Genomic DNA, 16,834 nt, shown 5'->3' with positions numbered 1-16,834 from the left:
AAATATTGATCTTGTTTTTATTCCCAAGACCGCTAGGGCACCTGGTGAGTTCTGTTTTCACTTGACAGCTCAGTTGATTTTCTGCAGCCTTCATGTGGGTGTTTGACTTACGAAGGAGCATTTGCAGGGACGTTTGTAGCTCCAGACAGGCAGCCGTGATGGGATTTGCAAGTCCATGGCAAAGGAAGAAATGGGGTGGAAAGGAGCAGCTATCACTGGCTGAGCTGTGCTGGAGAAGGAGGGCCAGCACCCCAAACCAGATGGTCCCACAAGGAGATGTGAGCAGGGTTTCCTTCCCTGGACCAGCACAGAAGAAGGCACTTCATGCCTATGTGTGTCCTTAACCTCAAAACCCATGCTAGCAAGTCTTGTCTTTGGACCAGCAGCGCTCCGAGGGTGAGGGTTTGGCAGTTTGCCTTTGTTCAAGTCCATGTTGCTCTTTTCTCAGTCAGCCCTCCGTGGTTTTGCACTCTGTGGAGGGAGGCAGGAAGGGGCATCATTAGCTGTGAAGTTAAAAAGGTCACATCCCTTTTGCCTACCTGGTGATCTGTCCTCCCCAGGACAGTCCAGGCAGGTTTCTGGGGCTTGTTTTCCAAACTCCTCCCTTTTTAGCCATTTGTTGGCTCGTCTCTGAGCATCGGTGCTCAGTCCTGAAGGAGTATTGCTTTGGAAGCACCCGAGCAGGGTGAAGTTCCCCATGGACAGCTGACCTTGAAACTTAGCCCTCATGGACAGCATCGCTGTCTGCCAAGCTGAGCCCAAACCAACCAGGTGATAGTTTCGTCCTGGATGGCAAATCGGCACCTTCAAGCCCACCAAGAACCTGCTGAAAGTCCTTCCTCCTGCCAAACACCCACAGCAAGCACTGCTCTCCAGGAAACCTCTGGAGAAAAAGGACAGAAGCAAGAGGACATGGAGATGCTGGCTAAAGCAAGAAAAAGGCAAAAGGAATGAAAGAGGGAAAGAGAAAGCTGGGAATGGAAGGCTGTGTTGTGATGGGGAGGGTGTAAAGGGCATCTCCACACATGCAACAGGAAGTGAGCTATGGCAGGAGGCCTGGGAGAGCTCCATGTCCCCCAGGCACTGCCATGAAGAGGTCCCCTTGAGTCCAGGTGGGTTTGAGGGGATGCTGCTGCAGGGACTTGAATGTTCCTGGCCTCTGCTTCAAGGTAGGACTTGACATTTGAACTAATGAAGCTGAGACCGAAATCTACGTCCAAGCACAGGGCAGGGCGTGGTTCAGGAAGAGGGATTTTGCCTGCAGTGCAGAGGGAGCAGAGGTGCAAGGGAAGGCCAGCAGTGTCAGAGAGAGCAGCAGCCAGAGCAGTGTGGAGAGAAGGGACGTGCTTGTGAGGTCTCAAACCTGCCCCAGTGCTGCTGCCCCTCCACTGTCGTTCCTTCTTTCTTGTCCATGATCCCGTTGCTCATCAGTTTTCCTCTCCATCTGTTGTTCACTCTCCTCTGTCGGACTGGTCTGCATGGTTTTTTAAGAGCTAATGGAATAGAATCACCAACAGAAACTGGCTGATGTTGTCACTGTTCCTGCTATCACACTGTGTGTCATTGTCACAAAAAGCAAAGGCCTTCAAACATTTCTGTTTGCAAGCACTGTATTGCACCATCTCTTTCCTAGTTCCTCTGTCACCCTAAAGCCCATGGGGTACCCAGGGAAAGGCCCCCTGCCCCACAAGAAGTATTGACCTTGAAGGCACTGAAGTGCTCTCAGGCCACTCCCATCGTTGTCCCCACCCTTTCTCTGGTTTACTTTTTTCTTGCTTTATTTTCCAGCCCTCATCACCTCTTCTCCTCCCTTCCTCTTCCCTGCAGCACCTGCATGCCCTGTGCAAAGCCTTGGTGCCTGTGTGCTGGATGGGGCTCCCCCACGACAGCCAAAACCCTTTTCCCCCCCAATATGGCTCTTTTGGGTTCTCCTTCCAAAGCCATGGCATTGGTGGTCTGTTCCCTGTGACACACCCTGACCCAGCTCCGTGCTGCCTCAGGGAGATGCCATTGCTGAGATGCCTCCTCTCCCATGGATCCAGGTGGCTGTCAGTCCCAAGAGGATTGCAGTTCCCAGCCCAGTTCTCACAGAGCTTTCTCAGGAGACCTCTGGGAATCTGGGAGTGGAAAAATGGGGAGCAGGGAGACATTTTCATTCTGCTGAGAAACCCAAACCCCCTCAGAATTTGGGGGAGTTTAACATCTTGCCTAAGAGCTTCATGGGAGGGAGGGAGCTGGGACACAGGCCCTGTAGATGCCCGTGATCATGTGCATTGGGATAAAACTGTCAGCTTGAACATCAGCCTGTCTAATAAAACCTGATATTTTCCAAACACACTCCCTGGAGATGCTTGTTTTGTTTCTCCTCCTGGTGTGGGAGAGAGCACTGGCACTGGGGTGGATGAGGGGGTGCAGCTGCAGGGAGCAAGGCAGGAACTCCCATCTTCTTCCCTACACCCCATCTTTGGCCTCTGTCCCTCGCACAGGACCTGCCAGCCATGCCTGAGTCACTTGGCTGCTTTTCCAACCTGTCTCCTTGTGCCATACAGGCAAAGCAAACCTCAACCCCTTTGCTTTGTGCCTCAGGGCAGTGTGATCCTCCCTGGTGAGACAGATCCCACCTGCCTCAGCACATGCTGTTAGGGCACCATGACAGAAGGCAGGGGTCAGGGACCATGGAGGAGAACTCAGGACTGGGGATCACAGCAGAGGGCAGGGTTGGGGATCATGGAGGGAGGCAGGGATTTGAGGAGCATGGAGGAGGAGCATGGAGAAGGACAGGGGGGTTGGGATCCCTGCAGAGGGCAGGGGGTCAGGGACCATGGAGGAAAGAGGGAGGTTTGTCCCCTTCATGGATGTCTCCCTGCTCCTCTTTTTTCCTCCATGGAGGAGGACAAAGTGGTTGGGGACCACAGAGGAGGGCAGGAGTGCAGTACCATAGAGGAGGGCAGGGGCTGGGGACCATGGGGGAGGGCAGGGATTTGGGAACCATGGAGGAGGACAGGGATTTGGGGACCATGGAGGAGGGCAGGAGGGCAGTACCATAGAGGAGGACAGGGGCTGGGTACCATGGGGGAGAACAAAGGGTGTGGGACTAAAATGTACGGCTGGGGCTCCCAGCAGCCACCCAGCAAGGGGCGGATGGAGATACCTTCCCACCGGCGACTGGGGCTCATGCAAACTCCTCATTATAACCCTCTTCCCAGCCTGTCTGTCTGTCTTTCTTTCCAACTATCTGTCTCACTTACTAATCAAAGAAGATTGTTCCAAGAAAGCTGGAAAAAGAGAAGGAATGTCTCATTTGGCTGTGGCTTCCTTTGGAAAGTCTGGAAAAACTGTGGCATCTCGACGTGCATGAAGGTCTGCCTGGCGAGAAGCACATTTTCTTTCCAAAGCTGCTGTAAAGATGTGAATCATGAGCCGGTAACGCTCCTGGCAGTGCAAACCCCAATTCCACTGAGACATGGTGCTGGCAGTGGCTCTGCTGTATCTCTTGGACGGAAAAGACAAACATTTATCATAGTGACATTGCTGGGGAAGAGCTGCCGGTGCTGCCGAGAGCCTGGCGGCGGCTGGATCCTGCCAGTGCCCAGGGTGCTCCCACCAAGTTTTCCAGAGGTCTCCCCAAGCTCCTCAAACACCAGCCAAGGGGTTTACAGTCCCTTTTGGTTGTCCTCCACCACGTCAGCCCCTCGGTGGCATCTCTTGCAGCCATGAAAATATCCCGCATCCAATCATCAGAAAAAGAATAAAAGCTTTTGGAAAGGTCTGCTGGGAGCTGGGGGGAGCCCTGGTGCTCTGCCTGCTGCACAGTGGAGGTCCCCACCCAGTCTGTTTTCTGCTGTTCCCATGCATCCAATGCTGGGGCCAAACTCCATCCAAACCTTTCCTCTCAAAACTCCCTGTGCTGCAATTGTAAGATCCCAGTGGCTGTGACATGTTTATGAAGCCACTCACTCTCTGTCCAGGTGGACATCGCAGAGCTGGGGCTGTCACTCTCCCTGCTGGCAGCAGATGCCTGACTGGTTCAAGCTGCCATTCACAGCTCCTGGAGCAAACAAAACACCTCTTCCATGTAAGTAAGTCCCTCCTTTTTGGGTCTGTGGAACTCCATGCAGCCCCAAAAGCACCCTGGCTTCCACAGACCCCAGCCCTCTGGCATCCCTTCCCAGGACATGGTCTAGCTCAGGCTTGGAGCTGGAAGAGTTTCAACATGAAGTTCAGGACATGTCAGACAGATACCTCCTGCCTCAAAGCAGAGCACCGACGTCAGTTTGTGTCTGTGAGAAACCCAAAATCAACACATTTTGCCCAAAATGTGCAGGACATTGAACCAGGAAGGCAAGTAAAGCCCTGTCCTGAAGACTGTGCAGGGGCTTTGGGAGCACTTCCCCCAGCTGACACCAATGGAATCACAGGTTGGAGAAGCCATCTAAGATCATCAAATCCCAAACTGCCAAGGCCACCACCAAACCATGTCCTCAAGGCCACCACCAAACCATGTCCCCAAGTGCCACATCCACACGTCTCCATGGGAGAAGGATTTTCAGACTGCAAAGGGGTTTAGACCCAGAACTGGGGTTTGCACGTGACGTTGGTGTTTCCTGGAGGACACTGGGTGAAGGAAGGGGAGCAAGGCTGCTTCTGGAGCTGTCTGCCTTGGGAAAAGGAATGTCCAAAAGGACTGTCTGCTTGAGGGAGATGGGAAAAGCCTGGATATTGGCCCCAAGGGATCACCACTTGCTTTAGTACTCCTATATTATATTCAGGGCAAGCATCAGAGAAGCCAGGGCAGCCTGGAGCCCTGGGATGGGAATTTTCACTCCATGAGGTGTCCAGCAAATGTTACCCCTGAAAAATAGGGGGGTGGTGGGCCAGGGCTTGGGGGTACCTCTAAGCAGAGCAGAGGCAGAGGGATGACAGGGTGCTCACACACTGCTGTCCCTCACCAGGAGCTGCTGCAGCCCAGGCACCAACTTGGTGAATTCCCAGCAGTTATTCTATGGATGGGCAGCATGGAATGGAGCATTTGGCTCCTCCTTCTCTAACATGTTAATTAGTGGTCATTTAATTACAGGATGCAAAGATGAGCTGTTCCAAAATACTCATGTACCTGTGCAAAACTTGCAATGAGCAATTAGTGCTGCTAATGAGAGAGCGAGTCACTGTATCAACAACAGGAGAAATCCATCAGCATCCTGGCAAACCTGCAATCCACCCTAACCCACATGGACTGCTCTGATCTGGAATTATCCCAGTAGCCTTTTGGGGCAGAGTGAGGGAAAATGTGGGTGAGAGTGGTGGCAAGTGGCAAATTCCTACCCGTGGGAGAGACAACAGGTACCCAAAACCACCTGTGTTCTGTTGGTGGGAATGGGAAGAGGATGCTGGTGCCACCACCACTTCAGCTCCAGATCAAAATCCAGCAGCACAGGGAATGCCCTTGCTTCCTTGTGACTTTCCAGTGCCATTGGCCTGGGGATGGAGGTTGGTGGGGCTGAGCATGCAAACCGAGCACTCCCGGGCAGGGAATGTTGCCGGCTGCTTCCTGGTGATTAATTGTTGTTAATATTAAATTCAGCACTTTTATGCAGGACACAGAAATGCTTAGGCAGAAGCCCAGCTCCCATCCTACCTGTCATTAAAAAACATTGCAATTAAGCTCTTCTGGAAGGAAATACAAGTAAATGCATCCTCTGTAAGTGGCTTCAGCTTTCCACAGACATCTGTGTCCCCTGTTTCCTCTTCGGCTGGCCGAGCTGCTGCTGTTTTCCCTCTTCCCATGACCCATACATTGCTTTTTCTCCTTAATCCTGCCCACAGCTCCCAAAGGCGAGGGCTGGAGAGGGAAGGAAAGGAGCCCCAGCTGCCTCTGACCCATTGCCACCGGTAGAAAGTTCATGTCAGCTGCAGCTGCAGCGCCAGCCCCAGCCAAAATCAAGGCTGTGCTCTGGGTATCTGCTCACCTAGTTGGATCCTGATGCTCTCTTTGGTCCTCTCCATGGGCAGAAATCCAAATGCTGCAGCAAGAGGAAGGGGTGCTACTGCCCCAATAAAGCTTTTAACAAATTATATCCACTTTGCAGCAGATCGGGATGGGATTTTCAGCAGCTGAGACCTGCTCCTGTTTAGGTAAATGGTGACAGACTCAGCCAAAGGCTCCAGGAGAGCCAGCCTGGCCTCCAACCCTGCAGGGCCCGGCACAGCCCAAGCTCTGTGGCAGAGCTGTGCCCACAAACACAATCATGGCAAAACTGAACAGGCTGTGGGGGTTATTGCATCCCAGGACAGGGTTTTCCCATGGAAGTGTCCCCATTTTACTCCAGCTGTGGTTCTTCACCTGGAAAAGGATGAGGCAGGATGTCAGAGGTGGGATGTGGGGCAGGTGGTGATGGGTCAGCCTGAGCCTGAGAACACCTAGAGGAACTGTGGTGGCAGGGCCTGAAGGGACAACCTATTCTGCCTCTCCCCAGTGACCAACAGGACTGTGATGCAGCCAGAAATTGTGGTTAAAGCTTAGGGAATGCCAGGAGAGGCAGGTGGGAGTGACAACCACATACAGCCAAGTCTGCCAGGTCATTGTGTGACCAGAGTCCTCATCAGGTCCTTAAAGCCTGGGAAAAGGCAAAAAACAAGATAAGACTTAGGGCAACAGAGCTGGAGATAAAAAGGGCCAGTGAGATAAAAATAAACCCGGTGTCAAGGACAATACCAGTGCCAGGAATAATACCTTGAAAATATTGGACCTGGGGGGATAAAGATCATGTGAAAGGTGTCCTGAGTGCCAAAGCTGGCTCTCCAGAGCCACAAAGGATGCTGGCAGAATCACAGAGGGTCAGGATGGATGGGCAGGGCAAAGGGGCACCAGGTGTGCCTAAATTTGGGCAGATCTGGGGCTCCTGCAGCCACAGGGCCTGGCCAGCTGCAGGTCTGGGATGCAACATGGGGATTGTGGTGCTGAGTGGCAAAGAGTGGTGACAACAGTGCCCACAGCAGCCTGTGGCTCTGGCCACATCCCTGGGCTCTGCTGATGCACATCAGGAGGGAAGGTTTTGCTGGGATCATGGTGCTGATGAACACAGGGTTTTTCCCCTGTTGCTTGCAAACATCGTCATCACGTACATAAACTCCAAATGCCAAAATGTGAGTCAGCCCAATGGCAGCTTGGCTCCTGCACCAACAGCCTGATAAATGGTGGAACCAGAGCTTGCAGAGGGGATTTATTCCTGTTTCAGGGATTTCAAAAAGTTCTTTCACGTCAGGTACAATATACTGCTGAGATAGAAAAGAAAAAAATCAAAATTTAAAAAAAAATTATAAACCAGGTTTTTTTCCCAATTAGTTGCTCTCTGTTGATGAGGGGAAACCTTTCAGTCTCAGGTAGTGGTCAAACATACTTTTTTAGAGAGGAAAGAAATGCAGACAGTATTTGCATGTGAGCCATAGATTCAAATTTTATGAAGGTGGGTTTTTTTTTCAATATTTGCTGAATAAGTTTTGTGGCCCAGTGCTGTGACAAAAGGTCCTATTCACACAAGGGAGCAGATCTGAGACCACCTCATGAATCTTAATTCCTGAATTTCTCAGGTTTTTTTTTTTTCAAACATAAAGGATCCCAATGAGCCGATTATGCAGACCTTGATATATTTTTTTTTTTTTTTTAATTAAAATGCTATAGTTTAAACTCTGCTCTGTAAACAGTCTGGCCTTCACTTCTATCTCCAGGTGTCAATAATCCCATGAGGGTCAGCAAAACCAACCACAGATATAAAGTTGAGTGTGTGTGAAAAGTGTCTGCAGGATTGAGGCCAGCGATTGCAAAACAGTTTAAACTATAATCCTCCATTTTCATTAGTTTCTTGAAAAACTTCTGCTGTGGGCTTGAAATCCTTCCTGTTTTGTTGAGCCAAAGGTGATTTTTCTCCCCAGCAGTCTGAGCACAAACCTTCCCGCTGGTTTTATGCTGTCAGGCTTCAAAACTCACATTTCCCACTAAGGACATTCTGCCCTTTTCACTGAGAGCTTGACATTGACATCTATCATGTAAACAAAGCTAATTAAAGACAGTTATTACTTGCTAGACATAAAAGTCTTCCAAGCCCACAGTCCTGTAGATTTGGCTGCTTTTGTGAGTGAAGCTCTGTGCTCTCCCTATTCTGCAGAAACACTGAATACATTTCCAGCCTAAGAGGTTTCTTCAGCCCTGTATCTCTTTATTTTCTGTAAGATTTGAGGCCTATAAAAGGGACTTCTTTCAGTCCACAGTGTTTGCCACATCTTTGCCTTGAGATGCAGGAGGAGGATGGAGCAGCCCAGACCATCTTTGCTGTCAGCTCCACGCTGCTGCAGCACCCACAGGCACTGGGAGCATCCTTCATTCCTGTGTGTTCATTTTTCAGCCTAATATATAATTTAAATAAGACCTCAGCCCAAAAATTCTACATCTGCATCCTCTCCTAGGACACTGAGCAGTGCAGAGGTGGTGGGCTCCAGGCAGTGGCCACCTGAAGCTCTGTTCTGTTGGAGAAAGAAATAGTCTGCCACTAAACTGTCACTGCTGTGTGTTGCCTTTCTGGGGGAAAATGAAGGCAGCAACCCCGTGTTGCTGAAGTTTCCATGGTTAGAGAAGCACAACTGCTCATCGAGGGACAGAGGTGGGCTGTGGGCTGCCTTGCACTCAGGCTGAGGTTGGAAGATGATAATCTCTCCCAGAGCTCTGCCCACATTTCTGGCTTGGAAGAAGGAGTGTGAGGCTGTAGCAAAGTGATGGACTTGGGGCCTCCTGGTCTGAGCAGTGCAGCTGGAGGGGTGAGACAGGGCAGGAGGGAAAATCAGGTAAAAATCCAAACACCTCCACTCAAAGTGTGTCTAAAGCAGTCCATGGGACTAGACTGTGAACTGAACTCAATGAAAAAAGGAAGCAAGAGATGCAGATGAGGGGAAAATTCTTCATTAAGAGCTTAAATGGTCCAAATAAAGAATCAAACATGGCAATAGTTATTTGAGTTATAATGGAATGAGACTTAATGAATATGTTACAACTGTGAAAGGGGAACAGAATATTTTCTCTGCTCTTCAACAGAGATCAAGCTGAGGAAGGAATGGAAACAAGGATGGTAAAAGAGGATAAATGAACAGACAGGAAAAAACCACTGAGAACAAGCAATCTGCTTCTCAGTCCCCACTTCCCTGGTGCATGGCTGGAGCCTTTTCTCCTTCTCTGGCCACATGGCTCTGCCTCCCAAAATCACTGCAGAATTGTGAAAAATCTTTCAGCTGAAGATGGTGGGATACCTTACTTTAATATTTTCAGCCAGGCTTCAGCTTTGCAGCTTATTCAAGAACAGGTTCTCCAGGTACCCAGGAACTGAACATTAGTAACAGATGTTTTGACTGACTATGTAAGACACACAATGAGCTTGTTTATTTGGTTTTTTGTTTGGACTCAAGAAATACTGAGAGGCAATTTCAGCTCCTGGTTTTGCTTTCCAAGTGCTCTAGAAATTATTTTCCCAAATAAATAGACAAGATGTGGGACAGTTTTAGGCATGAGATCACACAAAGTAGCACCATCATTACCAAGTTCCCTTTGGTGAATAGCTCATCTCACTAAATCTACCAAGCAACCTCTGAGCAGTTCTCACAGGTAAAAATCATTCAGAGTTTCTGGAAGCTGCAGTGTGGAGGAAACCTTTGGTGGGAAATTGCTGGAGAGGGATTTTCCCTGACTGTTCCACTGAGAGTTTAATGTGTGCCACAAAGCACAGGGCTGTGATTTTTGCTTATTGATGTTGGCTGTTGGTTGTCCCATTCACCAATCAAGGAGATTCCTGGTTTATAAAAGGATCAGGGCCCATTCCTAAATCCTGGTACCATTAGGCAATAAAGGCTGGATTGTAGCATTTCTCCCTCTGTGACCTTTCCCTGGGCTCCATGTGCCACCTTGTCCTGCTCCCCAGCTCCCCCTTCTAACAGACATTTGCTGTGTTTTCAGTTCTCAGAACCACTATTCCCCTTCCCCTGTGGAAGCAAGCCTTCCCTCCTACCTCTGTCAAAAGGTATTCATGTCCTTGCCTTATCTACAACCAGCAGGACCCTGTCCTGAGTGACTTCACACTTTATTTCCACAATACAACACATCTGTCAGGGCAGCACCACAGGTAGAAATGCCTGGAGGATGTGATAACCACCTCTGCCATGTTTTAGTGTTCTCAGCAACATTTTCTTCTTTTGTTTCCTTTGGAAACAGAACAAGGCACATGGCACAAACATGCATTCATGCTCATTTTTGAACATGAGTTTTTGGAAGGTGTTTGCTTTCACATTCAACCTGCTCTAGTGGAAGGTGTCCCTGCCACAGCAGGGGGTTGGAAAGAGATGATCTTTAAAGTCCCTTCCAAGCCAAACCATTCCATGATTGTTTGATTCTATAAAGTGCCCTGTGTGAATCTTTCTTGTTTCATCTAAGTCTCAATCCTACCACCACAACAAAAAATTGAACAACTGGTTGCTGTGTTTGTAGACAAAACTGAACTTTTCCCAAGCCTGAGAACACAAAAGTATGCAGAAATTGTCTTAAATACAAACTAAAAATCGATTTCATAGTTTCTCAGTGCCTTCCACTTCATACTTGTCACAACATTGCTAAGTTGCTGAGATCTATCTGCTCCACTGAAGGAGTAAAGGTCATGTATCTTTCTGGATGTCACCAGAGCTGCAGGCACACAGGTGAAATCCTAGGTATAGGTGAAAAGAACATTCACTTCAACCCTTTTGGGGAAAAAAAGTGCACCAGAAATCCAATATTACTGAGTTTGGTAATGTTTTAAAAAAATGTTGGCACCCACAGGGCAGAATAAGAGATTTGTGGCTAAAATAGAGCCAGGGAAAGAGCAAGTGAATCTATTCAGGGATACAGTTGGGAACACTGTGCTTGGATCAGACAGCAATGGCTCTCACCAGATCCATTCCCAGCTCAGCCCGGGGTCACCTTTCCAGCGCGGATCAACCAAGACGAGGGATCAGGTCACAGAAATGCCCCAGCAATTCTCTTCTTCCCAGAAATCTAAATTTAAAAAGGGCCTAGTGCACACATAGCAAATGTTTCACAAAGTTTTATGGTGTGTAATTGCTTGTGGCACATGCAATTCCTCAGCTGGGGTTTTCTGTGGATTTGCAGTAGGTCTTCCTCCCAAAGCTGCAGTGTGTGCATGAGGTGACTGCACAATCCTGTAATTACACCTGTAAATCCTCATCCCCACCTCTTTCAAGTGAAGAATCCAAAACACTAAATATAAAACATGTTTCAATTTGCAACTGCATTGTTGCAAAAATCCCAAAATGGTAAAATTGTGTGTTGCAACCTTCAATCTGTTGTGAAGGTGAAGTCACCTGAAATGACAAATTTTTCAAGTATCTACAGTTTCTTCCACAGTACTGCAGGAAAATCCTGTGCCAAGGATCACATCTTGTCTGCCCATGGTTTGAAAGTGGTTACTGATTTTTGTCTGCCCACTGGAGTGGCCTTTCCTTGTGGAAAATAGAGCCAATTCAGACACATTTCATGGAAGCACCAGTTTGCTTGGACCAGGAAGAACACAACATCATCCTGCAGCATGCAGGAAAGGAAAACCAGGAGCACCCATGGGAAGGGGGCACCCCAGTGCTGCTGGACAAGGGGGGTCCTTTTGTAGGATGCCAAATACCACAGATACTCATTTGCAAGAGAAAAAACTGCAGAGCTTGAGAAGGGCAGATCGAAGGAATTCACATTTTCCTCATTCTTCTACTTCTTGTCCTGACTTGGAGCCACAGAAAATCCTCCCTCATTTGTATCACATAGGACTATTTTTATGTGCCTTTGCACTGCCTTCCACCTACTCATGAAGTCCTGTGATGACTTTAGTGTCACTTCCCACTATTTGACTGCAGCTCTTGGTCATTTCCCCAGGTTTTTTGCTGTTTTATGCTGTGCTATAAAGTGGAGTTACCTCATGGCAGCAGGACTGACTCAGCTCTACCGTGGGAATGCTCGTAGCTGATCTCCAGTCAGTGTTCTAGAGCTTCTACCATGTTTTCTTGCCATTATTTCCTAATGGCTTAAGACTTTGCTTCAGTTTGGTTATGGCCTGTTTGTTGTCTGCCTGATTCCTGAGTATGTCTTGAGAAACTGCAAGCAGGTGGAGTGGGAGCTTGAGGCTGGGCTGGGCTAGGTGACATCAATGACTGCCACTTGTAAAGTCCTTCTCTTGCTCTTTATTCCTTGGGACTCCCACATCCCCACAGTCCCACTCATAGCAACCCTGACACTCCTATTTTGAATAAGAAAGTGCCTTTTTACTTCCTTTTTTTTTTTTTTTTAAGCAGCAGAGTGCCTTGCAAGTGCCTGCACTGAGTGTTTGTAGCTATAAAAGCATGTCAGATGTGGCTGTATTTGCAGACAACAGTGGTACTTCCTCTCTTCGGAAATGGAGCAAGTTTCTATTTTGGGCTGTGCTGACTCAAGGGTGAGGTACCCAAGCTGATTCAGCAGTTGGGCAAGTGAGGAGAACTTCTGGTTATGAATGAAATGAGCAATAAATTTAAGTTTGTCTTCATCTCAAAGAAATGTATATTTGAGTGAAGCCACCTCCTAGTGGCAGACATTTTGTCAGATAAGTGGAATTTTCTGCATTGCTTTTGGCAAAAAGACCACTCCAATGAGACAACCATAAAGCCTGCAAGTAAAATCCTGGTCCCAGAGGAGTCAGAGATTTCCACTCATCTGGACTGGGATTTATCCTCTCTCTTGAGTCACATAAAAAGATTTTCTACTGCTTACTTGCTTATTTAATCTGTGCATGTCATCTGGGATATGAAATCCTCTCAGTGATATGAATAAATTGAATAGCAATTTGAAGGATGAAAATAGAGAACAGAAAACCAACCTGGGCACTGCAAGGAGGTGAGAATGCCCCACCCATTTACTCAGCTTCCGTGGGTTCATATGGAACAGATGTCAAAGGCAACCCTTGTGCTCTTCTGCTGTGGAAAAATGAGATAAACATTGTGATACTTTATAATTTTTCAAGACCATGAAGGAGTAACAGTCTTTCACAATATTTGCCAATGTTTACCTGTTCATCTGTGAAAAGAAGCCAGAAGATTTGTTGAGTTTGGGTTTTCCTAAATGAGTTCTTTCACCTGGAGGCTTCCAGGATTCAAAACAAAACTTGAAATGACTGCTCTGCATGTCAGTAAGGATGAAGACACACAAGTTTGTCAGAAAGTGAGATCTTTCTGTTTATTAAGACAAGATAGCATGAAATGGGGCATCTGAGCTGTCTCCCTTGAGCCCCCTTCTGTCTGTGGATGGTCCAAACAGGTTTGAACATATTTGCCTCCATCTTTATGCTGTTCCCAGGCAGGATCAATAATCCCCACAGACCCCACCCATGGCATCCACAATGGCTCCTCCTTCAGGCTGCAAGTTCTTCCTTTGACTGCACACAACAAAAGCTGCAAACTTTCAAAGCCCATTCCTGCTCCCCAGCCCCAGCAGCCCTGCTGGCATTAAGGCAGGCTGTTGTTCCAGCCAGCCATATTCTCCTGCCTCCTGAAGGCGGTTTGTGAAGTCTAAAAAAGCATCATGTGGGCTGTCACATTTCAGAAGCCCCTAAATAGCTTTGCATGCCTCCATCAGATAAGCAGTCAAGTACAATATTATGAATGTCAAACAACAGCTCATCATTACAGCTGACAAAGCTTGTTCCTCTGAGAGGGGAAGTAAATACAGTTCCATAGACTAAATGTGTATTTAGTGGCTAGAAGTTAAAAGAACTCTGCAAGGAGGATTTGCATTTGCCCAGCTATTGCTCTGTGAAATATTTCCTCTAACTCAGTCTCTGAGAAAGGAAAGCAGTCCCAGAGTATTTTGGAAGGGTGGTCAGAGTTCTCCACAGGGAAGCAGCACAACCAAGTCCAGCATGAACCCAGGGCTCAGGATCCAGCCTGATGGAGGCTCCCAGCTCTGCCAGGATGGCTCATTGTGCTGGCTAAGAAAGTGATCCAGAGGAAGCATCTTCCTTAAAGGATGTCACAGACATGGCCCACTCAGGTGCTGCCTTAGGGACACGCTGGCTGTTACACCCATCAGAAGGTGGTGGTGAGGAAATAACAAATACAACCTCAAACCACTTCTTGTTCTCTAAAACAAATCTCAGTCACACTTAAAATAAATCCAAGCATCACTGGTGTTTGTGGTTTTCTGCTTCATGCATTTAATCTGCTACTTGAATTCAACAGAGAAAAATTTACACAATAAAAGCAAAGTGAAATTAAAAATTCTGTGTTTCAGGAGACAGCATGAGATCTGTCCCAGCCAGAGCTAATGAAGTTGAAGAGAACTGTTCCTTGACTGCACATGCAGGGTGTTTCCATGGAACTTGGTAACAACAGGGGAAGGTGGGGAGTGGCTGGGCTGGTGAGTGCTGGGTGACTGTTCCACCCAAAGGATCAAGTGGAGGAGCAGGATGGGAGCCTATAGGTTAAAAGTCTAATGGGAGCTCCTTGGGGGAGCAAGGATCCTGCACAACCTTGAAACCCCCATGTGAAGCTTACCAAAGGAGGGTCTGACAAGTCAGATGTCTCCTTCCATCCCAACTCCCTCCTTCAAACCCATAAACAAAAGCTGGGGAAGAGGAATTATTTTATTAGTGGAGATCAAAAGCTGTCTCTGACCAGTAGCCAGACAAAATTTGGCATCATGTGGGTCACTCAGTGAAAACTTGTGATGTAGCCAGTATCTTTGATGTGATTCTGTTTATTCTAAGAACATACAAAGTACCACTTTATGGAGCCCAGGGGACCAAGACAAAAAAATTATGCTGGAATTTCAGTACCTCTTAAATCTCTAAATTCAAATCACCCAATATAAATCTTACAGGTTTGCATGAAAAAAATAAAAACACTGGTAGTTTTACCTTAAATTCTCTGCCAATGAGGTAAAAAGCTTTTTTTCTTTTCCCACCACGCCTTTGAATCCTTGGAAACTGTTGCACTTCTTTAATCCTGCAGATTAAATAAATTCATCATCCTGTATGAACTAAGAATGTAACTTAAAGTATATTTAGATGAATCAATAAAAAGGCTGGAAAGAAGTTTTAGTAAATTTATCAATTAATAGCCAAGCCCAGGAGGCCATCCTGCCTTTCTGCTCTGTCAGCTCAGGGATTTCTCTCTTCCCAACAGTGTTTATGTAAGAGCTGCATGGTAAGCAGCACTCCCTATAAAATATTGATCAGCTGAGCCATTAGCTGGAATTCAAGAGACAACTATATCACAGCAAAACCAGAACAATTATTGCTATTGACTGGAATTTTTAGAGATTGTTTTGATATTTGAGCACGTCAGGAAATACAAATTTCTTCTAAATAATAATACTAAGAACATATGTTACAGCATGGTTACAGGACATCTTTACAAAGGAAATGGAAAATAGGGCAGGTTTCAATTTCAGTAATTGTGTGGCCACAGATTTTCTATTACTATTTTTGAAAAAGAGTATAGAGAGTCATAGATCATTATGGCTGGAAAAGACCTCCAAAGCCATTGAGTCCAACCTTTGGCCCAATACTACTGTGCCCACTAAACTATATTGTGAAGTACCATGTCCATTTGTTTTTTAAACACTTCCAGGGATGGTGACTCCACCACTGCCGTGGGCACCTTGTGCCAGTGTCTGACCACCTTTCCAGTGAAGAATTTTCCCCAATATCTGATCTGAACTGGTCTTGGCACAATTTGAGGCTGCTTCATCCTTTGTTCCCTGGGAGCAGAGCCCAACCCTGACCCGGCTGTCCCCTCCTGTCAGGAGCTGTGCAGAGCCAGAGGATCCCCCCTGAGCCTCCTTTTCTCCAGGCTGAGCCCCTTCCCAGCTCCCTCAGCCCCTCCTGGTGCTTCAGACCCTTCCCAGAACACTCTCCAGCCCCTCAGTATCTGTCTTATCTTGAGGGGCTGAAATCTTACCCCGGGATTGGAGGTGCCCCAGCACAGGGGATGGTCACTGCCCTGCTCCCATGGCCACAATGGCACTATCATTACATTAGCGCCATTGGCTTTATTCTACGGGATGCTGGGCTCTTCAGAGGAGGAGGAAGGACTGCTGCAGGAGGAAGGACGGCTGGAGTGAAGCGCTTCACTGGGGAAGGCTCACCTGGAATAAAGTAAATGGGATTCAGGGAAGGAGAAGCCACGGCAGGAAGGACTGGGGCTGGAGCTGAGGGGGATGAGGTGGGACCAAATTGGGAACATCACCTGTGAGCAAGAGTGAGGGATGCAGAGCTGGGGAGAGGAGAGGGAGCTCTAGCACCAGCAGAGAGAAGCCCTGTGAAGAAGAAAAGCTACGGTCCATCTGCGAGGAGAGATAATGAAACCGAGGGAGCGGTGCAGGCGAGATAGCGTCAGCCATAAACAAGCGGAGAACGAGGAGAAAAATAACCCAGCGAATTTGCAGCGGGGCTCGGGCTGAATTGTTTGGTGAAGTGCGTGTTGTCTGCGCATGGCAAATGTCAGCCGGTGGGGAGGGCGGTGGCGGGGGCAGCCCGGGAGCCCCGGCGCTCGGCCCCGCTGACTGTCCCCGCTAAGGTGCCGCCCGGCTCCCGCCACCCCTCGCTGTCCCGTCCCTGCCTCACGCAGAGCGCCATCGACATCACGCCCGTCCCTCTCTGCGGGGACCGTCCCCGCTCCTGCCCGCGACCCTCGCACTGAGGCGGGAAGTGTGTGTTTGTGTGTAGGGGGGGGCGCGCTCCCGCCGCGCCGCCGCGCCCAATTGGCCAGCGGGGGCGCGCTCCCGCAG

At 48.3% G+C, this 16,834-nt stretch overlaps 1 long non-coding RNA gene across 1 annotated transcript; it reads right to left on the bottom strand.

The window, feature by feature from the left end:
* Positions 1-341: 341 nt before the first annotated feature.
* Positions 342-16,822, bottom strand: LOC139598265 (uncharacterized). Its single transcript, XR_011681844.1, has 7 exons — positions 16,294-16,822; positions 16,006-16,192; positions 14,961-15,048; positions 13,116-13,225; positions 12,927-13,023; positions 1,364-1,493; positions 342-471 (listed from the first exon to the last, which is right to left on the bottom strand). It is a non-coding gene; the product is annotated as an uncharacterized lncRNA (long non-coding RNA).
* Between the last annotated feature and the right edge of the window lie 12 nt (positions 16,823-16,834).

Source organism: Agelaius tricolor, unplaced genomic scaffold, assembly GCF_023055355.1.
Source record: "Agelaius tricolor isolate 1412-34295 unplaced genomic scaffold, bAgeTri1.0.p SCAF_19, whole genome shotgun sequence".
NCBI classification, from domain to species: domain Eukaryota; kingdom Metazoa; phylum Chordata; class Aves; order Passeriformes; family Icteridae; genus Agelaius; species Agelaius tricolor.
Note: the sequence above shows the minus strand (reverse complement) of the source record. Positions and strands in the feature narration are given on the sequence as shown.